Source organism: Bos indicus, chromosome 7 (assembly GCF_029378745.1).
Source record: "Bos indicus isolate NIAB-ARS_2022 breed Sahiwal x Tharparkar chromosome 7, NIAB-ARS_B.indTharparkar_mat_pri_1.0, whole genome shotgun sequence".
NCBI lineage: Eukaryota > Metazoa > Chordata > Mammalia > Artiodactyla > Bovidae > Bos > Bos indicus.
In genome coordinates, this window is record NC_091766.1 from 35,031,552 (window position 1) to 35,055,701 (window position 24,150).

Here is a 24,150-nt window from a genome sequence, read left to right on the forward strand (position 1 = left end):
TGACAATGCATGCTGATGTTGATGTAGGATTCCTCTTGTGGAAAGGAGGAATAAGTAATTAGAAACAGGCCACATTGTACTACTCCTTCTGTATTAGCTTCCCAGAGTCGCCATAACAAAGAAGCCCAATCTGGGGGCTTAACACTCCCAGTTCTGGAGGCTGGAGATGAGAAATTGAGGACTTAACAGGGCCATGATCCTCTGGGACTCAGGGTAGAATCCTTCCTTGCCTCTCCTGGCTTCTGGTGGTAGCGTTCAGCCTTGGCATCCCTTGGATTGCAGCTTCACCACTCTCCTTTCTAACTGTTGTCATGTGGTATTCTCCCTGTGTGTCTTTCTATTTCTGACTGTTGTCACTTGGTATTCTCCCTGTGTGTCTTTCTGTTCATGTGGCATCTTCCCCTTTTTTATATGGACACCGGTTACAGTGGTTTAGGGGTCCATTGTACTTAACTTGATTCTCCCTGCAAATAATCTGTTTCCAAATAAGGTCACATTCACAGATACCAGGTTTAGGACTTTAACATATCTTTTGGAGGCACACAATTCAACCAATACACGGCCCTAAGCTTATTTCCCAGCTTGGGTTTTTTTTTTTTTTTTTAAGTTTTGGCTACACTGGGTCTTCATTGTGGTGCATGGCCTCAGCGGTTGCTGTGTGGGGGCTCTTTAGTTGCGGCACGTGAGTTTCTCTAGTTGCAGCACATGGGCTTAATCACCCTGTGGCATGTGGGATCTTAGTTCCCAACCAGTGATCGAACATGCATCCCCTGTATTCAAAGGTATATTCTCAATGACTGGACCACCAGGGAAGTCCCCCACTTCTTACAATGAGGTCCTCTCTCTTCCTCTACCTGTCACCCTCATTCCAAACCATTTACTTTGTTCTAAGTCTCTTATTTGTGCTCTATGATTGACGGATATCTTGTTTGTATCTCTTTGCCAGTGTCTCCTATTTCATAATCGAATTGGACAGTGTTGGTCCAAGTATAACCACTTAGTTAAATTTATTCCTGTTCTTACATAATCTAATAGAACTAGATGCAAGATAAATCAATGGATTTTAATGTAACAGGATTTGAAAAGGGCACTAATATGATTTCAGATTCTTCACTGTAACCAGTCTTTGAGAAACCACCACTTGTCCACTTTGGGTTATATCAAAAAAATAATATTCACAATATTCTGGCAAGTCTAGGAAAACGCTTACCAGCCTTTACACAGGATTTACAATAGATTGCAATGGGCCTGGTCCATTGCTCATCTCCTCTCTCCTTTATCTTCTTCTATCTTCTGTGTTGGCTTCATCCTTACCAACTGTTATACAAGATTAGTTCTCTCATGTGAAAACACTAGACACTTTGAAATTCCTGCCTTTCTTCCAACAGTATTTGCCATCAATGACCACTATTTTCTCTTGTTTTTCCTGACATCACACTATCCTGATTTTCTTCCTACTTCTTGGAAAACTTCTTTTACCTCCTTTTTAAACTCCTCCTTGTCTACTGCTGCTGCCAAGTCACTTCAGTTGTGTCTGACTCTGTGTGACCCCATAAACGGCAGCCCACCAGGCTCCTCTGTCCCTCCTCATCTAACTTCCCCTTAAATACTGGTGTTCCTCAGGACTCAATATTGGAGTTTTGCTCCTCTGTTTCTGCCCTCTCCTTGGGCAATCAATTATATTTACCCTTTGTTTTCAATTGCTGTCTACATGCTAATGACTCAAATCTCTACTTTTTATCTGATCCTTACCCCTGAGTTTGAGTACTCTTTATGTTAATGATTTTTGCAACTTTTTTCCTAGGCTGTCTCCAAAGCACCTGAAGCTCAGCCTACTCTGAACTCAGGTAAACATCTTATGTTTTAAACACTGCCTTCAGTGAATGTCATAGAAATTAGAAGCATTGACTCTGAAACAGTATGGGCAAACCAAATCCTGGTTCCAACACTTACTGGCTCTGTGATTTATAGCAAACTATTTATCTTCTATGTTCCCATTTCTTAATTTGTATAATATGAATATCAGTTGTACATACCTCAAAATTTGTTAATAAGGCTACATGTAGAAGGCTGAGAATGGTGTTAGACAAGTAGAAAATATCAATGAATGTCAACTATTACTTTTTACCCTGATGTACCAACATGAAACCTGGGTGTCCTTAAATGACAATCTTTATCCCATATCTGGATAGAACTCACTCCAGTAGTTAATTTTCCTTATCTATTCCTGGCTCCCTCTTGGCAGTCTCCACGATACAGCCAAATCTGCTACCAACAACTTGATTGTGTCACTGTCATTCATAAGACTCAATAATGGCTCCCTCATTAATGTTAGTAGTGGGGTTGAGCTCTCCCAGCATTGGGACAATGAGATGAGAGGCACCGGATGCTGAGCTGTCTGCTGCAGTTCTCCTCCAAGGAGAGACTGAGAAAGCATCAGATTCTACCCACAACCCAGCATGAGGCTCTTAAGATCTGAGGAGGAGGATCTGCCCTATATTCTTTTTCTTCTGATGATTCTTTCAAGGAAATTCAAAAATTCTGAGCCTGGAATAAGGGGAGTCTAGACAAAACAGGGACTTTCCTGGTGGCTCAGTGGTAAAGAATCTACCTGTCAATGCAGGAGACCCAGGTTGATCCCTAGGTCAGGAAGATCCCCTGGAGGAGTAAGTGACAACCCATTCCAGTTTTCTTGCCTGGAGAATCCCATGGACAGAGGAGCCTGGTGGGTTACAGTCCATGGGGTTGCAAAGAGTTGGACACTACTGAGTGACTGAGCCTGCACACATGCAGATAGGAACAGAACACTCAGATAATTAGTCAGGTGGGGGAATATGTGACCTGGGTAAGCAAGAAAATAAAAAGGCTAATTATATTATCTCTTTGCAACATTCTTACTAAATGGTAGGACTTACTAGTGTTACCAGAGCAAAATTTTAATTGAAAGACTAATTTCTAATTTTTACCATTTGCTGTTTAAATGTTAGTACTATAAAACCAAAACAAAAAGAAAAGAAGATTTTTCAGTTGAGAATTTTACCTACAGCCTTGTGTCCACTCAAGAGAAATATTTCAGAATGAAATAGGCGACAGTGTTTGGCCCCTGGTGTGCTTTCCGAACAATTAAATCGGGCTGCCTCTGCCAGCCATTTCAAAGACATTTCCTGTTTGAAGTAGCCTGCCCACTCAGTGTGAGAGGATGTAGCTGATTATCCTCCCATAAACAAGGAAAAGGCCTTCAGGTGGTCTGACTTGGAAGAAAAACCTAGCTGTGGGAGAGAGAGGAAGCTTTGGGGTAAAGAGAAAAAGGCATGAAGAAAGCCAGAAAAAGGAAATTTAGTGCATAAAATGAACTGGAATAGATCCAAACAAAGTGCAGTGGGAAAGTGCTGTTGGCATCCTCCTTCTGGGAACGCTGGGCCCCTTCTGTGGGTGAAGGAGTGAAGCTGCTCGTCTCATGAAAACAAAGCTAGTCAAGAAAATGTCAGACTTAGAGTACACTAGCAAAGCATTTTATTTTGAATGTTTTGATTATTTTGTGTAGTGACTAAAGCAGGATGTAAAGTGGAGGAAATCCTGAGATATCAAAGAAAAAATGTGCTGGATGTCGCTAGACAGGCCAGAGAGACTATTTAAGACCATTGCAATAGGATGGAGAAGGAAATGGCAACTCACTCCAGTATTCTTGCCTGGAGAGTCCCATGGACAGAGGAGCCTGGCAGGCCATGGTCCATGGGGTCACAGAGAGTCAGACACGACTGAAGTGACTAAGCACGCATGTACATAATAGGGTAGACAGATTGAACTCAGGTCTCCTGGAAAGAAAGGCAGGAATATTTTAAGTGCTGAGATGAACCGGTGGTAATTCCTAGGAGACATCAGGGCAGAGGCGGGTCAATGTGCTAAGGCCACATGTGTTTGCTGATTGGTGCTTATTGAAGTTAAGTTCCTGTACTTCCACAAAGACTGGGAGATAGGCATACTGTCTCCTTGATGATTATGTTTCAAAGGGATAGCTTTCAGGCCCTTGAGAAAGACATTCTTGGGTTGTAATAAGGGCAAGAAGCTTTTAGAAAGATTTATTCAAAGGGACAGAGAAATAATTTATGATAGAAAGTTTTCTAAAGTAAATGTTCTAAGTAAAGAGAGTTCAGGGACCTAAAGTCAGGAGGAAGCCTGTCTAACGTTTAGTAAAAATGAGTTAGTTGATCAGTTATGTCCGACTCTTTGCAATCCCATGGACGATAGCCTGCCAGGCTCCTCAGTCCATGGAATTTTCCAGGAAAGAATACTGGAGTGGGTAGCCATTCCCTTCTCCATGGGATCTTCCCAACTTAGGGATCAAACCTGGGTCTCCCGAATTGCAGGCAGATTCTTTATCCTCTGAGCCACCACAGAAGCCCTTTTAACCTATCCTTTTAGTAAACCTGAGGAGTATGTTCCCACGTCCGAGGTCAGGGCAGCAGCTGAGAGGAGTGTCAGACTTTATATTTTTGGGCTCCAAAATCACTGCAGATGGTGATAGCAGCCATGAAATTAAAAGACGCTTACTTCTTGGAAGGAAAGTTATGACCAACCTAGATAGCATATTGAAAAGCAGAGATATTACTTTGCCAACAAAGGTCCGTCTAGTCAAGGCTATGGTTTTTCCAGTGGTCATGTATGGATGTGAGAGTTGGCCTGTGAAGAAAGCTGAGCGCTGAAGAATTGATTCTTTTGAACTGTGGTGTTGGAGAAGACTCTTGCGAGTCCCTTGGACTGCAAGGAGATCCAACCAGTCCATCCTAAAGGAGATCAGTCCTGGGTGTTCATTGGAAGGATTGATGCTGAAGCTGAAACTCCAATACTTTGGCCACCTCATGCGAAGAGTTGACTCATTGGAAAAGACCCTGATGCTGGGAGGGATTGGGGGCAAGAGCAGAAGGGAATGACAGAGGATGAGATGGCTGGATGTCATCACTGACTCGATGGACATGAGTTTGAGTGAACTCCGAGAGTTGGTGATGGACAGGGAGGCCTGGCGTGCTGTGATTCATGGGGTTGCAAAGAGTTGGACACGACTGAGCAACGAGACTGAACTGAACTGAACTGAGGGGTATATTAAGTCCATCTTGTTCAATATGGTTTAGGTTGTCTGATGGAGTGTTTAAAAGACCAGTGAGACCAAGTCAAGATCTAAATGGTTGCTTCCCCAAACATTGAGTATTCTCTGATCATGATCATGAAACCTAACACGATGCTCAAAGCATAGCAGGCACTCAAAACATTTTTGCTGATTGAATAAATGAACACAAAATGAATAAATGGTTCGATCACTCCATTCACCACCTCTATCCCCTGTTAGGAGTTGCTTTGTAAGTTTCTACTCTTGATAGATGGAAAAGACAAATTAATTATCTATATGAAATCCAAAGCTTCATTACTATGTTTGCCATTTTATTTGCTAATATTCAGTTGTTAAATACACTGGCAAATGCTTTGAACTTCCTTAATGCAAGGTGCTATACAGTCATATGGGGCTTCCCTGGTGGCTCAGAGGTTAAAGTGTCTGCCTGCAATGCAGGAGACCTCAGTTTGATCCCTGGGTCAGGAAGATCTCCTGGAGAAGGAAATGGCAACCCACTTCAGTATTCTTGCCCGGAGAATCCCATGGATGGAGGAGCCTGGTGGGCTACAGTCCATGGGGTCGCAAAGAGTTGGACATGACTGAGTGACTTCACTTCACTATATGGTCATACATTTTAATTATAAAACCATCTCTTTAACAAAATAGACTGTTAATTTTCTTAGAATTTCTCTGAAACTCTCTATAAAACTCCATTGGAATTTTTCCTTCTATATTCTATAAATGTTATAGAAATAATACAGTTAAAGAAATAAAAAAAATGAAAACCAAAATAAATAAATAAATAAATGGTTTCTTCCCTAAAAATCAACTCACTAACTTAAATAATACAAAGGAGGCATTGGTTCATGTAAATGAAACTTCTAGGTAAAGTTTGTTTTGATTCTGGGCAGAAAAATTTTTGTAACCAAACAAGACCCTGTGAAGCTTTCCTAGGACAGACTCCCCCATGTCCTCTGCTTCCCTCTTGCTTGTAGGAAAACGCTAGCCTCCTAAACCGTCTTCAAGTTCCAAAGAATAAATGTAATCAGAGAAGTGAGAAAATGCAGAAGCAGAGCAAAACAGCTAAGCAAGTCAAAATAATGATAGTTAGCCATTAAACAAAATCAAGGATCTTGAGTTACCCCTGGAGGTCTAAAGGTAATATTCTTAGCTATGTCCTTTGAGCTGTGTTGCAGATATTGAAACCCTTGCCAAGTAGAAGAAGTTAATTGTATATTGCCCACAACCACATAGACCCCAGACCAGTATTACCAGAAAGTTGATGATGTTGACTCCCAATAACCTTACCACCAATCAATCAGAAGAATGTCCATGAGCTGATCACACACCCTGCAACACCCTGTCTTCAAAAACCTTTCCCTGAAAGCCAGCAGAGAGTTTGGGCCTTTTAAAAACAAGCTACCTAGACTCCTTGCTTGTGCCCTGCAGTAATGCTGTTTTTCCTTCCTCACAACCTGGTGTCAGTAGATTGGCTTTACTGTGAGAGGGTGAACGGACCCAAGTTTGGTTTGGTGAGAGTTCCTTTTTCTCAATATCTCTGCTTTGTTTCCTTGATACGGACACCAGTGTGAGCAGTTCTCCCTTAGAGTTTTAAGATGTTGGCCAGCAGTTTCTAGGTTAAAACATTCTTCTCCACATCTGACAGGAAGGGAGTTTTGGCAGCAGCTCAGGAAAAGAAGGAGCTTTTCTTTTCCTGAAGCCTAGCAAGTATCTCCTGAAGCCCTTTGGGGCTCTTGTTGAGTCACATGTTTATCCCTGAAGCAGTCACATGGCCAGGGAGATAGACTTAGCTGATCTCCTTGAGTTAGGGGTAGATTCCATCAGTTTGCTTGAGCTGTTGTAACAAAGTGCCACAAAGTGTGTGACTTAATATAAATTTATTCTCTTACAGTTTTGTAGGCAAGAAGTTCAAAATCAAGGTGTTGGTAGGACAACGATTTCTTGAAGGCTCTAGGGGAGAATTTGTAGCATGCCTTTCTCTTGACATCTGGTTTCTGCCAACAGTCCTTGGCATACCTTGGTTTGCAGCTGCACAACTCTTATCTCTGTCTCTGTTGCTACATGGAATTCTTCTTCATGTGTTTATGTCCAAATTTCCCTCTTTTATTAAAGATACCTGTTATATTAGATTTGTTGTTGTTTAGTTGCTAAGTTGTTTAGTTGCTAATCTGACTCTGTGACTCCATGGACTGTAGCCCACCTGGCTCCTTCTGTCCATGGGATTTTCAAGGCAAGAATACTGGAGTGGGTTGCCATTTCCTTCTCCAAGGGATCTTCCTGACCTTTGAGCTTACCTGAATGATCTCATCTTACTTGATTCTATCCACAAAGGCTCTGTTTCCTAATAAAAAAGTTACACTCTCAGGTACCAGAGGTTAGGACTCTGTGTGTGTGTCCATAATTTAATCCATAACAGGATGAATTCATTTATCAAGACTTCTTTGGTTATTAGAAGGGGTAAATGGATGCTGCAGAGGCAACAGAAAAACACTGATACATTACTGTTAGAAATAGTCATAATTATAGCCATTCTGCTCTCTGATTTCCATTTCTTAGTTCAGGAGCCCTCTTTATATAAAATTCCCACATCAATAATTCTCCTTACAGGACCTCCCATCCACTCACCCCACTGCCTCACTTTCCTATTTGGCTTGGATTGCAAGGTTTTCATTACAATCTCTCTCTTGCACATGCTCTCCATTTATAAGATCATTTCCATAAGCATATAATATACCATCATAGCTCCATTATTTGAAAAGTTTTCACCTGTCTTCATATTCCTCTGAAAGTTTTTGGTGACTTTCCTGCTTCTGTTGAGAACAAAACTTCATGAAGGAGCTAGACTCAGCTGGTCTCCACTGTCTGCTCCAACTGGCCTCATCACCAAGACTCAATTTAAGCAGCTCTTGTAAAGTCCTTACCCACCTCTACCTTGTCAAACCCATCGGCCATTCTCAGTCTTTATCTTACCCTCTTGGCAGTTTTGATACAGTTGTTTACTTCCTTCTTTTGGAAACACCCCCTTCCACTTCAGGGAACCACACATTCTGAGAACTACGATTCACAGTTAGACCACATGCTTGGAAGCACTGGCCACCTCACTGGCCTCTCCTCTCACTGCTTCTCTCTTCCTGACATCTAAATGTTGAAATGCCCCAGGGTGTGATCCTCAGCCTTCCATTCTCTCCAACTATACTCCAAAGGTGATGTCAGTCACTCCATGGCTTTGTATGGCATTCAATGCTCATGACTCCTTAATTTATATCTCTGGTCCTTACCTCTACCCTGAACTCATATTTTTGGCTACCTATTTTTATTCTGTTTAGATCTCTGCTAAGTATCAATAAAGGACAGAAATGGTATGGACCTAACAGAAGCAGAAGATATTAAGAAGAGATGGCAAGAATACACAGAACTGTACAAAAAAGATCTTCATGACCAAGATAATCATGATGGTGTGATCACTGACCTAGAGCCAGACATCCTGGAATGTGAAGTCAAGTGGGCCTTAGAAAGCATCACTATGAACAAAGCTAGTGGAGGTGATGGAATTCCAGTTGAGATATTTCAAATCCTGAAAGATGATGCTGTGAAAGTGCTGCACTCAATATGCCAGCAAATTTGGAAAACTCAGCAGTGGCCCCAGGACTGGAAAAGGTCAGTTTTCATTCCAATCCCAAAGATAGGCAATGCCAAAGAATGCTCAAACTACCGCATAATTGCACTAATCTCACATAGTAAAGAAATGCTCAAAATTATCCAAGCCAGCCTTCAGCAATATGTGAATCATGAACTTCCACATGTTCAAGCTGGTTTTAGAAAAGGCAGAGGAACCAGAGATCAAATTGCCAACATCTGCTGGATCATGGAAAAAGCAAGAGAGTTCTAGAAAAACATCTATTTCTGCTTTATTGACTATGCCAAAGCCTTTGACTGTGCAGTCCACAATAAACTGTGGAGAATTCTGCAAGAGATGGGAATACCAGACCACCTGACCTGCTCCTGAGAAACCTATATGCAGGTCAGGAAGCATCAGTTAGAACTGGACATGGAACAACAGACTGGTTCCAAATAGGAAAAGGAGTACGTCAAGGCTGTATATTGTCACCCTGCTTATTTAACTTCTGTGCAGAGTACATCATGAGAAATGCTGGACTGGAAGAAACACAAGCTGGAATCAAGGCTGCCGGGAGAAATATCAATAACCTCAGATATACAGATGACACCACCCTTATGGCAGAAAGTGAAGAGGAACTAAAAAGCCTCTTGATGAAAGTGAAAGAGGAGAGCGAAAAAGTTGGCTTAAAGCTCTACATTCAGAAAACGAAGATCATGGCATCCGGTCCCAATACTTCATGGGAAATAGATGGGGAAACAGTGGAAACAGTGTCAGACTTTATTTTTTGGGGCTCCAAAATCACTGCAGATGGTGACTGCAGCCATGGAATTAAAAGACGCTTACTCCTTGGAAGGAAAGTTATGACCAACCTAGATAGCATATTCAAAAGCAGAGACGTTACTTTGCCAGCAAAGGTCCGTCTAGTCAAGGCTATGGTTTTTCCTGTGGTCATGTATGGATGTGAGAGTTGGATTGTGAAGAAAGCTGAGCGCCGAAGAATTGATGCTTTTGAACTATGGTGTTGGAGAAGACTCTTGAGAGTCCCTTGGACTGCAAGGAGATCCAACCAGTTCATTCTGAAGGAGATCAGCCCTGGGATTTCTTTGGAAGGAATGATGCTAAAGCGGAAACTCGAATACTTTAGCCACCTCATGTGAAGAGTTGACTTATTGGAAAAGTCTCTGGTGCTTGGAGGGATTGGGGGCAGGAGGAGAAGGGGACGACAGAAGATGAGATGGCTGGATGGCATCACCGACTCGATGGACATGAGTTTGGGTGAGCTCCGGGAGTTGGTGATGGACAGGGAGGCCTGGAGTGCTGCGATTCATGGGGTCGCAAAGAGTCGGACATGACTGAGCGACTGAACTGAACTGAAGTATCACAAATTATTATGACACAAATTATTATGTCTCAAACTCAACTCTTGATTTCTACTACCAATCCTTTTCCTTCCTCAGTCAGTCTCATCTCGTTATATGGCCACATAACACACTCTTTGTTTGGAGTCATCCTTGCTTATTCCCATTCTGTTACACTTCACATTCAATCTACTGACAAAAATTTCCAGGTCTACTAGCAAAAGATAACCTGGAACAAAAAAGGTATCCTGAATCCTATCACTCTGACCGTATCCACTCTTAGCTGACCCCATTCCAGCCTACTACAATCTCTCTTCTGAGTAATTTCAATACTTACCAATCAGATTTCCTGTTTCCACTCTTTACTCCCTACAATCTATTTCTCTAGTAGCCAAAATGGTTTTTAGGTCATTAATTGGATCATATTTCCCCCTCATTATCAGTATTCCAATGAATAAAATATTGTCCAAAGTTCTTATCATGATTTAGCACCTGTTCTCCTTTCCAATCTCGTCTGTGTCTCTTACCACTATCCCTGGCTCACTCCATGAGCCTAACCTTTGTTTTTCTTTCATAGCACCTAACACTTCTTGAATGTATTTATTTTTCTATATTTCTTTTTCACTTCTATATCCGCAGTACCTAGAATAGAGAATGATGACTGTACGTAAGAGGTGCTCAATAAACATGGCTTGAATAATAATAATATTACCAACAATTCATACTCAAACTTATATGAGCCATGGACTTAGTGCTCCACATGAATTATTTAGTAATTATTTCAGCTCTATAATGTAGGTTTAATCATTATTCCATTTAAGGGATTAGCAAATTGAAACTGACACAATGTCACAGTTACTAAGTGGTAGAGACTGAAAACCCTGAAACCCTGAAAACCCTGGCTCTCAGGTTGTAGAACCTTGCTCTTGAACACTCTTCCTTTCCCAGTGCCATACCATCTTATCCTAAATGTTAAACCCTACCACAAACCCAGAGAAGTTCTCTACTCCCTCTTATAAGTGAAAGTGGAGCTGAAGCGTGCAAGTGTGCCTGCATACTCTTGGCACATTCCTCAGCTTCACGTCCCAAATCCAGTCTCCAGGTCCTTCTTGCTGCATTGCTTCCTAAAGACATTTTGCCTTTGCTTTCTGTCTTTTACATTTGCCTCCAGGTGCCTCTGGCACAGCCTATTAACTCTTTTAAGAGTTCTTGTCTCCTAGAATTGTCAGGTCAATTTTCACTCTTATCATATTGCCACAAAGATGTGAATGCATACTTTCATGTATGAGTGAATGCATTTAGATTAAAGGAACTGAGTTCCCATAAATAATTCGACATTGAAAGTGGAGAGTGAAAAAGTTGGCTTAAAGTTCAGCATTCAGAAAACAAAGATCATGGCATCCGGTCCCATCACTTCATGGGAAATAGATGGGGAAACAGTGGAAACAGTGTCAGACTTTATTTTTTGGGGCTCCAAAATCACTGCAGATGGTGATTGCAGCCATGAAATTAAAAGACGCTTACTCCTTGGAAGGAAAGTTATGTCCAAACTAGATAGCATATTCAAAAGCAGAGACATCACTTTGCCAACAGAGGTCCGTCTAGCAAGGCTATGGTTTTTCCTGTGGTCATGTATGGATGTGAGAGTTGGCCTGTGAAGAAGGCTGAGTGCTGAAGAATTGATGCTTTTGAACTGTGGTGTTGGAGAAGACTCTTGAGAGTCCCTTGGACTGCAAGGAGATCCAACCAGTTCATTCTGAAGGAGATCAGCCCTGGGATTTCTTTGGAAGGAATGATGCTAAAGCTGAAACTCCAGTACTTTGACCACCTCATGCGAAGAGTTGACTTATTGGAAAAGACTCTGATGTTGGGAGGGATTGGGGGCAGGAGGAGAAGGGGACGACAGAGGATGAGATGGCTGGATGGCATCACTGACTTGATGGACGTGAGTCTGAGTGAACTCCGGGAGCTGGTGATGGACAGGGAGGCCTGGAGTGCTGCGATTCATGGCATCGCAAAGAGTTGGACACGACTGAGCGACTGAACTGAACTGAACTGAGAAATGGAAGAATCAGGCAAATTATTTTAAGTGTTATTTATCATTACTTTACCACTGAATACCTGTCTCTTTAGAGCAGAGCCTGTATGATGCTGGCCTATGCTTCTCTCGGGTGTTTCACTTTATTCTACTTATCATTCTGCAGAATAGTCACTAGATTTTGCAGACAGAAAATAACCCTCTAGGCATTTTAAAAAATAACACGTTCACTTTTAATTTGAAGGCAGCTCACTTCCCTTGTTTATGCTGAAAGTCTCTTCTTTTAGAGAACTTTCTCTCTATTCCCTTTGGATAATTAAATAACTGGTCTTGTTCACTGCTTTTTTGGACCTTTTTTGGAGGCTTGCCCTGATTAGCAGCTGATATTGATGCAGATTTTAAGATAAATCCACTTGTTAAGGTAGATCTGCTTTCCAGTTTCCTTAGATAATGTATGTGAAGGATAATATATGTGGACTCCACTGGACAGATCAATTGTGAAATTAACTAAGAAACTAAAATGAGGGCTTCTCTTATTTGTCTTTGAAGAAAAAGCATTGACAATATTGTCTATAAAGGAAACCAGTGGCTGTCTCTTCTAAAGAAATGAGTTCCTTAATCTCTGAATACCAAGGCTAATTTTTTTTAGGATTGTCCATTCATTTCCCACTTAGCTTCTAAAAGTATGATGTTCTTGCGTTCTTGCAACACACAGAATCACAGTTTCATGCATGCCATCTCTGGCACACACATTTATGGACTCAGGAACACAGCTGTCCTGAAACTCTCTCTGGGCCAAAGTTGAGAATGATTTACTTGGAGTCAGTTTGCCAACCACAGGGACTACAAATCTGCTGATTCACTCAGTTCTTGAAGAAAAATCAATTGTGTCAAATCATCTTGCACTATGATAGGAAACATTGTGAGCAGAAGTCAGTTCAATATTAATTTAGTACTTTGTATTTGACACCACTTGACACTGAACTAAAGCTGACTCTCTGGCCACATAAAACAGCATGATGGGCTGCACTTCTATCATTTCACTGCTGCTGCTGCTGCTGCTGCTGCTGCTAAGTCACTTCAGTCGTGTCCAACTCTGTGCGACCCCACAGACGGCAGCCCACCAGGCTCCCCTGTCCCTGGGATTCTCCAGGCAAGAACACTGGAGTGGGTTGCCATTTCATTCTCCAATGCATGAAAGTGAAAGTGAAAGGGAAGTCGCTCAGTTGTGTCCGACCCTCAGCGACCCCATGGACTGCAGCCTTCCAAGATCCTCCGTCCATGGGATTTTCCAGGCAAGAGTACTGGAGTGGGCTGCCATCGCCTTCTCTGATTTCACTGCTACCTACTACTGTTTATACCACCACTAGTACCTCCACTATAACAACCACTGCTGCTGCTTCTATGGCTATTGCATAAATTTTATAAGGCACCCAGTATGTGATAAGTACATTTTGGATCATTTCTACTTAATACAACAGCTCTTATCATGTAAGAACTATTAATATGTCTATTATAAATTTACAAGTCAAAGCACAAAGCAGTTAAGTAACTTGCTCAAAGTCACATAGCTAGTAGTGAAGAATGGGACAACGAGTTCTAATTCCAGACCTTTGCACTATCTGTACGCAGCATCTCATTAACAATATCAGATGGTAGACGCATCAAAAGGATATTTACTTTGTATATTTTAATGTATTAATAGTATAAGCCATATGAGTGATTTGTCAACATGAGTTGCATATAGATCGTATTTTTTTGTTCTTTTTTATCTTCAAGATGACTTTACTTTTTTTAATAAATTTTTTTTTTTTATTTTACATTGGAGCATAGTTGATTAACAATGTTGTGTTAATTTCAGGTGTACAGTCAAGTGATTCAGTTATGCATACAAATGTATCCTAGTTTTCAGATTCTCTTTCTGGTTCAGTTCAGTTCAGTTCATTCCAGTCACTCAGTCATCTCTGACTCTTTGTGACCCCATGGGCTGTAGCACACCAGGCTTCCCTGTCCATCACCAACTCCTGGAGCTTACTCAAACTCATGTCCGTCGAATTGGCGTTGCTATACAACCATCTCATCCTCTGTCGTCCCCTTCTCCTCTATAGAATATTGAGCAGAATTCCCTGTGTTATACCGTAGGTCCTTGTTGGGTATCTGTCTTATACATAGTAGTGTGTACAGCGCAAACTGCCTGTCATGTTGTTTTATTTTTTCAATTAAATGTGTAAAATCATCCACTCTTGTCAGTGGGACTGTCTCATACCACTCACTCTCTCTAATTGTCCAAGAACCTAAGAAGTCTTCCCAGTCCCATTGCAGTGACTTATCTTTCAACTCTCCTGCTTGTGTTCCCCCTCAGTGCCACACGCTGTTGCTTTTCATGGCTAGTTCTGCATCAGATACAGAGCTCAGCTCATATGTTAGGTTGGCCAAAAGTTCATTCAAATTTTTTCATTAAGATGTTGTAGGAGAATCTAAACAAACCTTCTGGCCAATCGTAATTGTATCTTCCCAGTTCATCCATTCAGCAACTGTTTTTAGTGACCACTTACTATGTGCTGGGCCCTGGGCTGTGCTACCAGCTGGACTACAAAAATGTCAAGAGAGACAAACTCCTTTCTTTACGGAGATTACCCTAGTGAGAAAGTAAAGAAGTAAGCCAACACCTCTGTAAAATATCTACTGATCGTTATTAGTGCCGCAGAAAAGAAGCAGGAAGTGGGGTGTCGATCTATTAAAGGGCATTGGGAAGAATGTCTGTAAGGAGGGCCCATTTGAACTGAGACCTGCAGTTACAAAAATGTTCTGAAATTAGATTATGGTGATGGTTGTACAACTCTGAATATGCTAAAGAAACATGAATTGTATGATTTGGCCTGATGAATATTATGGTGTGTAAATTGTATATCAGTATAACTGTTATTAAAAAACCAGATATGGAAATCCAGCAGAGATATGACCAAAAGTAGACTGTCCTGTACTTTCATTTACCTTTTGAGGAATCTATTGTATGAATTGGGTAAATTCTCAGTGTTTCCCCAGTGTTTTGAGATTTGGCCTTCTTGAGTGGGTTATCTGTTTTCTCCCTGTGGTACAGCTTTCATATTTCTACTGCTGTTTTCTCCCTGTTGTTCCCTATCCCTGTGAGCTTATGCCCTTAAAAAATTCCCTGTACTATGGTTTTGATGAGGTTCAGGGCAAAGCAAAATTAGTGGTGTGTATTCAATCTGTAACCTTATCTAAAAACTCCCACTGTATTTTCAATGTGATTACTACTTGTATGTATGAATGCTTTTGTTCTGTTGCCAACTACTTAATTTTCTTATCACTTCTAGTAGTTTTTCAATTTTCTTGGATATTCCAAGTATGTGATTATATCAAGTGCGTATCATAATTATGCCTAAATTTTGCCAATATTTGTGTATTATATCTTATAGCTTGTAGTTTTAGAAAATATGAAATAGTAGTGATGATATTGGATGTTTTTTATTTCTTCTCCCTAAAGGTTTATGGGAATTCCTTTAAGATTTCAGCAGAAAGCATGGTGGCTTGGTTTGAAATACATCTGTACAAAAACAAAACAAGCAGCAACAATAACGATAGCAAACTGAGATCTGGATAATGGAAGAAGCCAGCCACACAAAGAGGCAAGGGAAGAACATTTCATTTCGCAGTAAGTCAAGAAAAACAAAGGAGACCAGTGTGGTAAAACTTGGTGACCCTGGGAAAGAGTGGATGGGCTGGAGTTGTAGGCGTGTCCCACCATGTAGTGATCTCTAGAGCACAGGGGCAAGGTAAACATACAGAGGACAGTCCCTTGCCGTTTCTGCTTAACAGCGTGGCTTTTGTGATGTATTGAAATCTTCACTGGTCACCTCTGCTGCTAGCCATCAGGTCTGCCACCTCCATTGCCCATTGCTCCCCACTCCGGTGGACTGGATTAGACCGTTCTGGAGGGTAGTGGTGGGGCTTGAGAAACGGAATGCTGCTGTTGTCACTGAGGCTGGCCTGTGGCTCTCATTTTATTGCTGGCTTGTGCAGTCTGCCCTGTGGTCTTCTGCTACAGGGTCACTGTGTCCTTCACTGAGTGGCTTCTCTTCCTTCCCACCCTCCCTACTGCCAGTCTGCTGGTGAGCTCACAGCCAGGATCTTCATCTATCCTCTTCATCCTCCTTGGAGTGTGTGGGGATATGCCTCTCTCTGCTTAACTATGTCATCCTGCAATTTCTACTTTGTTGTTGCCATTCTGTTTTGTTGTGAGCCTTTCTTAAGGCACAATATTTTTAATAAACTTTTCTTTGGAAAGTAAGATAGGGGCCCTCTGCTTGGGCAAGAATTTTCTGATCGTTTTTGACATTACCATTCTGAATTTTTCAACCTAGGATGTGGGAGTAGATATGGGAAGCCAAACAAGCACTTTGATCTTTACCTGTTTTCTCTTTCTCTTCTCTCCCCAATCCTAGAAAGACATTTTACTCACCTGTGAAGGTATTGCCCATTTTTTCTGCTCCCTGCTCCCTGCACTGTGACTTTCAGTGAAACTTTGTGCTCAGACTTCCTTGCTTTTGATGCATGGAGTGAAACTTTGGGGATGTACTTTCCTTTCTCAACAAAGGCTGGCTATTTTATCAACAATAGTCTAAGTGGAAATACAAAGCTGAGTAATGATTTCTAAGTTCTAGGCTGGGTTCAGCTGTTTCTATGGAGGACTCATGTCCTTGAGTCAGTGGGTATCAGGAGTTGTGCAAACTGTTCAGTTCAGTCATTCAGTCATGTTCCTCTTTGCAACCCATGGACTGCAGCATGCTAGGCCTCCCTGTCCATCACCAACTCTCAGAGTTTGCTCAAGCTCATGTCCATCGAGTCAGTGATGCTATCCAACCATCTTATCCTCTGTCATCCCCTTCTCCTCCTGCCTTCAATCTTTCCCAGCATCAAGGTCTTTTCTGATGAGTCAGTTCTTCTCATCAGGTGGCCAAAGTATTGGAGTTGCAGCTTCCGCATCAGTCTTTCCAATGAATATTCAGGGCTGATTTCCTTTAGGATGGACTGATTGGATCTCCTTTCAGTCCAAGGGACTCTCAAGAGTCTTCTCTAGCACCACAGTTCAAAAGCATCAATTCTTCAGCGCTCAGCTTTCTTTATAGTCCAACTCTCACATCCATATATGACTACTGGAAAAATCACAGCTTTGACTAGATGAACCTTTGTCAGCAAAGTAATGTCTCTGCTTTTTAATATGCTTTCTTGCCTGGAGAATCCCAGGGACGGGGAGCCTGGTGGGCTGCCGTCTATGGGGTCAAACAGAGTTGGACACGACTGAAGCGACTTAGCAGCAGCAGCAGTCACTGTCTGCAGTGATTTTGGAGCCCAAGAAAATAAAGTCTGTCACTGTTTCCATTGTTTCCACATCTGTTTGCCTTGAAGTGTTGGGACCAGAGTTTTAAGTCAGCTTTTTCACTCTCCTCTTTCACTTTCATCAAGAGGCTCTTTAGTTCCCCTTCACTTTCTGCCATAAGGGTTCTGTTTTCTGCATATCTGAGGTTATTGATATTTCTCCCAGCAATCTTGATTCCAGCTTGTGCTCCATCCAGCCCAGTATTTCACATGATGTATTCTGCATGTAAGTTAAATAGTGACAATATACATTCTTAACATACTCCTTTCCCAATTGGCAAACTGACTTACATGTAAAAACACATTTATCATAAGAAGACATTACCTGTTTAATGTCTTAACAGGATTATTCTTTCCTAATACATGGTGTGGAGAAGGTTTTGAGGCTGAGTCAGGTTAACTGGTCAGCATGATGAGTGATTGGTATAACAGGAGCACAGTGGGTTCTTGGTGCTGGTCTAACATAACCACAGTCCAGTAAAACCACAGATATTAACATGTATTAGGTATCTGCCCTTTCCAAGCTAGCTCTTGTGACACAGGAGAAAATTGAGACCAGCCTTACTCCATGTCACACTTCAAGAATAGATATTAAGTACTTTTATTCAATCATGGTAATTCTATTTTAGTTGTGACGTCTTTTCAATAATCTAACTTAAGCTGTCTGTGCATTTCCCCAGATGACTTTCACTAATAAAGGGTATTAGTGTGACCTAGCTTCAGTTCAGTTCAGTTCAGTTGCTCAGTCGTGTCCGACTCTTTGCAATCCCATGGACTGCAGCACGCCAGGCCTCCCTGTCCATCACCAACTCCCAGAGTTTACTCAAACTCAGGTTCATTGAGTCGGTGATTCCATCCAAACTCCTCATCCTCTGTTGTCCCTTTCTCCTCCTGCCCTCAATCCTTCCCAGCATCAGGGTCTTTTCCAATGAGTTAGTTCTTCACATCAGGTGGCCAAAGTATTGGAGTTTCAGCTTTAGCATCAGTCCTTCCAATGAATTTTCAGGACTGTTTTCCTTTAGGATAGACTGGTTGCATCTCCTTGCAAGTCTAAGGGATTCTCAAGAGTCTTCTCCAACACCACAGTTCAAAAGCATCAATTCTTCGGTGCTCAGCTTTCTTTATTGTCCAACTCTCACATCCATACATGACTACTTGAAAAACTCTACCTTAGTGGTACTGAAATATTGTTCTTTCATTTCATGCCTAGGAAAGAGTGTCCCCCACCTCTCTCCTTTTGGGTGTGCCAGAGAAGCCTGCAATCCCACTGCTTCTAACAGCCTTCTTGTGACTGAGGTAAGATAGTCTTTGGGGAGAAGCAGATCATAGATATGGCAGAAAAGGGAGAGAAAATGGGTCTTGGTAAACCAGACAGTTCTGAAGTCTCCTTTACTTCTCAACTTACTGTCATGTGAGAGAATATAGGTCCCAGTTGCTTCAGCCAATTTGAGACAGGATTTTTTTTTTAATTTTGTTTTTCCACCCACATCGTTTATCTGGCATAAATGTGTTTGAGAAAGTAGTAGGTTGGTGCCAGATAATTAACATCCCAACTAGAGATGCTAAAGCAATGAATTAAAAAGCCAAAAGTAATAGAGGATAATCTGGGCAGGAGGAGAAAGTGGGAGTGGATGGAAAAAGCCCCTTGTATCTCTAGCACTTTAACAACAGTTGATCTCTAAGTTGTGCTTCAAGTTGTGATGGGGAAAGGGTAGACATGTTACTGTTTGGGTTAGGGGAAATAAGGAATGAAAGTAACTAACATTTACTGAGAATTTACGTTGTTGGCGCTGATTTTCACTTTGGATACACTACCACATTTTTTGCTTCTCAGCAAAGAGATGGATGCCTAGAGATAGAAACTGTGACTCTGAGCTGCTAAGTAATGTTCCCATAATTACACAGCTAGTGTGATCTGATCCCAGTTCAAGCTCATCTACCATCCACAGTGCTTTGTAAAACCTTCACCATCTACAGCATGATTTAATAATTTAGGAAGGCAGGGAAGTACAGAATGCATTTTTAAAAGGGTCCCATCAAATACTAATGTAGGAGGAAGTGTATCTCCCAGCTCTAAGGAACATTTGCTAATTCCAAATAGATTCAGAATAACTCGTTTCTTAAGGTTTTACAGCATTTGCACTAATTGTTTCAGTGTTTTAAGAGCAGAACATCTTGAACCTTTGAATATTTACTTATCACAAGACTGACAAACAAATCAGTCATCTGATAGATATCAGCTTGAAAGTCCATAAACCCTCATGCTCGGAGATCAGGGAAGTCCACTTCTCTTATGCTGCCCAATACTACAAAGCTGGGGAAGATAGATGGAGCCCCAGTGCTTGATGGACTCCTCCAAATTTTGCTGGAATTTTTGAAAAGATAATGAAGCAGGAGAATTTAAAGGAGATTAATTGTATAATATCCTTTCCCAATGCTGTCCGTTCCTTCTGATCTTTGCTCTTAAAAATGAGTGAGAAAAGATTGACTCTATAAGGTTCTGGGAAAGAAGGGTTAGGATGGTTTGGTTTGCATTTTCTATTTTTTTTTTCTTCCCAGAATCATTTTTTTTTTCCTCCTAAGAAGCTTTTTCTTTTATTAAGATGACATCTAATGAACTTAATTCTTTTTCCTCTCTTAGTTTAGCCCAAGAGGCCAGACCCACATTTTGGGGGAGAATCATACATTATGATTTGGAGGAATTCTGACATCTTATCCCTAAGGAACATGTTGAGTTCCCTAAAATGTGATTACACAAAGCTTATCTTTTAAATTTATATCTTAAATATGCAAGCTTCTTCCCTCAAGTAGCTTATCTTGAAGATCTGGATAGTTCTGGCACAAGACTTTATGTGAATCTTTTTTTCTTAATCATTTGTCCTGCCTCAATTATTCAGGAAGAAAATCTTTTAGGTTAATATCATTATCAGGGACATTTGAAATATGAAATTCTGTTTTTAAATTATTTTTTTTTCTGGTTTTGTGTTTCAGAAGGTAATTATTAGGCAAGTCATATGAAGTTTCCATTTGTGTGGGTCAAATATGGTCAAATACTTGGGCTTTCATATGGTTCACCCTAATTCTAATCTCTCAGCATCCCAAGTGTTCACAAATTTTGTATGAAGTTCTCTTATAAATAGTTCTTTTTTTTCTCATAAATTTTCTGACTGGAGAAAGAACTTGAAAATGAATTTCTTTTTTTAAATTTCTGGGGACAATCATTCACATTGAATGTTTCCTTGCAAATGAATCAGCTGTTGTGATTTTTATCCTTCTATTTTGAAGCACATTTTAACATGTTTTTTTTTTTCTTCCCAAGAATTCATGGTGCAATTTCATGATGAACTCTCATTATAAAAGTAAAATATCTATTTTTGATGTTATTTGTAGGGAACATTAGTAGAATAAACTTTAAGTGCATTACAAAATAGCCCTAATTAATACAGAGGAAGTATCTTCTTGCCTGTTTGTGCAGTACCTCTTATTTTATTTAAAAGCATGTTCATAAATTCACTAAAAGTAAATCACGTGGCTTATTAAGAGGGAAAAGTATATTATTTAAAATAAAATAACTAGAAACTAGATTTTAATTTTGATGTAAGTATGTTTACTTTATATGTCACTTACTGAGAATAGGTGCTTAAAAATCTTTAGCCCTCGGGGGCGGGGGGGGAGATTTCATTGCCTACTAATTTTTATTTGGCACCCCATTCCAGTACACTTGCCTGGAAAATCCCATGGACAGAGGAGCCTGGTAGGCTGCATTCCATGGGGTTGCTAAGAGTCAGGCACGACTGAGCGACTTCACTTTCACTTTTCACTTTCATACATTGGAGAAGGAAATGGCAACCCACTCTAGTGTTCTTGCCTGGAGAATCCCAGGGACAGCAGAGCCTGGTGGGCTGCCGTCTACGGGATCGCACAGAGTCGGACACGACTGAAGCGACTTAGCAGCAGCAGCAAATGTAAAACATTTGAAATCTATGCGTTTTACTTTCAGTTTTGATTCTTTTTACATACTCAGGGTTTAAAATGTTGCATTTCCAAAGATAAAAATAGTGTTCACAATCAATCTGATATTGTTTTGATGGGAATGGGTAGAGTGTTTCCTAGGTGATAAAAGTGAGGCAATAACAAGACATACCTGCTCCCAGAGGTTATGGAACCTTCCTAAACCTCCCCCCTCCACCCCTGCAGGGCTGCACTCTCCTCCATGTATTGATCTGTTAGAAGTCTGCGTTTCCACCCTCACTTCCCTCAGGTCTTAAGGACCCAATGGTTGTGATGTGTCTTTGTGAAGTTTTTCATCTTCCTCTCTGCTGTATTTTTTCCTTTCTCTTACTCACTTCATGTGAAGCTGCAAGTTTTGCTGAACTGGATGTGCTCACTGACTGATGCTGCATAGAGAATTTGGCCAACTTTTTCTGGTCTTTTCTTTTTTATTTGGTTTCTTATCTGAGGGTTTCCTATTTTCTTCTACTTAGGAAAGGGGCAACTGGCCCTTCTACCCTGAGCTCTCACAGAATCCATTTCTCAGGGACCAATCAGCATCTTGGTTCTAAAGAAGACTATTCTTTCTTTCTCTTCTCCTAGACCTACTAGGATCTTGGTGTGTTTGTAGTTTGGTAAAGGAAGGCTCTAGACTGACTTCTCTTCCTGCTTTTTCCCCCCAAATCTATTTATTTTTCTTCCTCAAGTTTGAATTTCCCAAGGTCTTGGCTTTTGAAATTTAGAAGCAAAGAATAATCTAGCTGACTGAAAAGGGGGGTGGGGGTAAGCAAAGGCCAAGACATAACAGAAAATGAAGATTGAGACAAGTATTAGTTATTTAGAAAACACCTCTCCACATATCATTAATTATTTCCCTTCATTAACCAGTTGCATGATATGAACACTGTAGTATATTTTTGAAAATATTTGAATTTATATATATTGAATTCATTTTGCCATTTCTAGGGAAGGTTTAGAGAAACCTTTATTGGCTTCACACTTCCTGCAGAATGAACTCCAAACCTCTCAGAATAGCATTCATATTTATCTGAAATTGAATCCCAGTTATAACACTTGTTTCAGCTTTTCCTACATCCTACCTACCTGATAGTACACCAAGTCATTTCTTGGAAATGTCACTCATATTGCTACCTTTATATCTTTGCTCCTGCTAATCTCCTTATCTAAAATCATTTTGCTGCCTTTTGAAAACCTATTCATATTTATTTTGTAAAGACCAGATTAAATGCTATCTTATCCAAGAAGATTTCTTGGCTTTCTTCAGACAAAAACTACTGTTTTTTTGTGGGACCACCTTTAACCACTGGCTTTTTTCCCCTTCTTTTTAAGTGTCCAAACATTAAAAAAAAAAAAAAACCTATCTTGGTTAAAATTGTTTGTGCTAAACATCTCAATAGAAGGAAACAACTGTGTCTTATTCTGAAACTGAACAAGGATTTCTGACTTTTTTCTGTTTATTTTATATCGCTTCCCTTTTTAGCTGCTCTAACAAAGGCCAACTAGCAATACTCTTTCTGTTTTGTAACTCAGCCACCCTTAATTCAATTTCCATCTAATGGTCTCAGATCAGGGTGACCAAAAAAATCCTGGAACAGGAGCAAATAAGAATGTCTTGGGAAACCAGTGATATAATATATACAATCACCCTATATGAATTGATTGTTCTTTGTAAAGGAATGAAAAGTAGGGAGAGGTTGAAAGGAAGAAGATGCCAGCTTCTCAGAGTTGTACTTGTCACTTTCCATCCTGAAAGGCGGAATGCACTTACAAGGGCATGCTTAACTGTGATGGCCACTGAGAATGTGTAACTGGGTATCACGTGTGTGCTTAGTTGCTCAGTTGTGTTTGGCTGTTTGTGACCCTTTGGACTATAACCCGCCAGGCTCCTCTGTCCATGTGATTTTTCAGGCAAGAATACTGGAATAGGTTGCTATTTCCTTCTCCAAGGGATCTTCCTGATCTGGGATTGAACCCATGTTTCCTGAATCTCCTGCATCGCAGGCAATTTCTTTACTCACTGAGCCATAGGGAAGCCCTAACTCTGTATCATATTCCCAGTTAAAATCAAGGGTTATTAGTAGGGGAAGGAGGGAAGGCTGGGTATTGAGGGACAGCTAGTAGTCTCTGCTACACATACTGAATTTGAACACACCCTTTTAAGTTAGATAATAAATAATTGAAATTTCTACAAATTTGTATGGAGGAGTGATTTCCTTTGGGAGACTGGGAAAATATATTGTTTTTCACACTTCCATTTAATAAGTAGACCATCTCTTTTTCAAGACAAGGTATATAATAAAATTTCTGAGAAAAATGTGTTGAGAAAGCAGCTTAGGAAATGAAATATATATCTCTTGTATTTTCAGAATAGGTTTTGTTATGGAGTTAACTGAAAGATGATATTCAGAAGGTTATACTGGTAAATATAATTGAGAAGAGATTGATGAATAAAACTTAAAATTGAATGAGGGGTTTTACATCAAGGTTTTAGGACTTGTTCTTTGAGCTCTATGCTGGTAGGTTTGAGGTTTCATACTGGCATTACATTCAGTAGGACTGTGTCTTCAAATCCCTTCACTAATTGGCCACACCACCC

General features: G+C 40.6%; 1 long non-coding RNA gene across 1 annotated transcript; it reads left to right on the forward strand.

Annotated features, from left to right (window-relative positions):
* Window positions 1–1,802: 1,802 nt before the first annotated feature.
* LOC139183908 (uncharacterized) lies at window positions 1,803–23,193 on the forward strand. The gene is made up of 3 exons (XR_011567412.1): window positions 1,803–1,847; window positions 15,652–15,819; window positions 18,754–23,193. It is a non-coding gene; the product is annotated as an uncharacterized lncRNA (long non-coding RNA).
* Window positions 23,194–24,150: the final 957 nt, after the last annotated feature.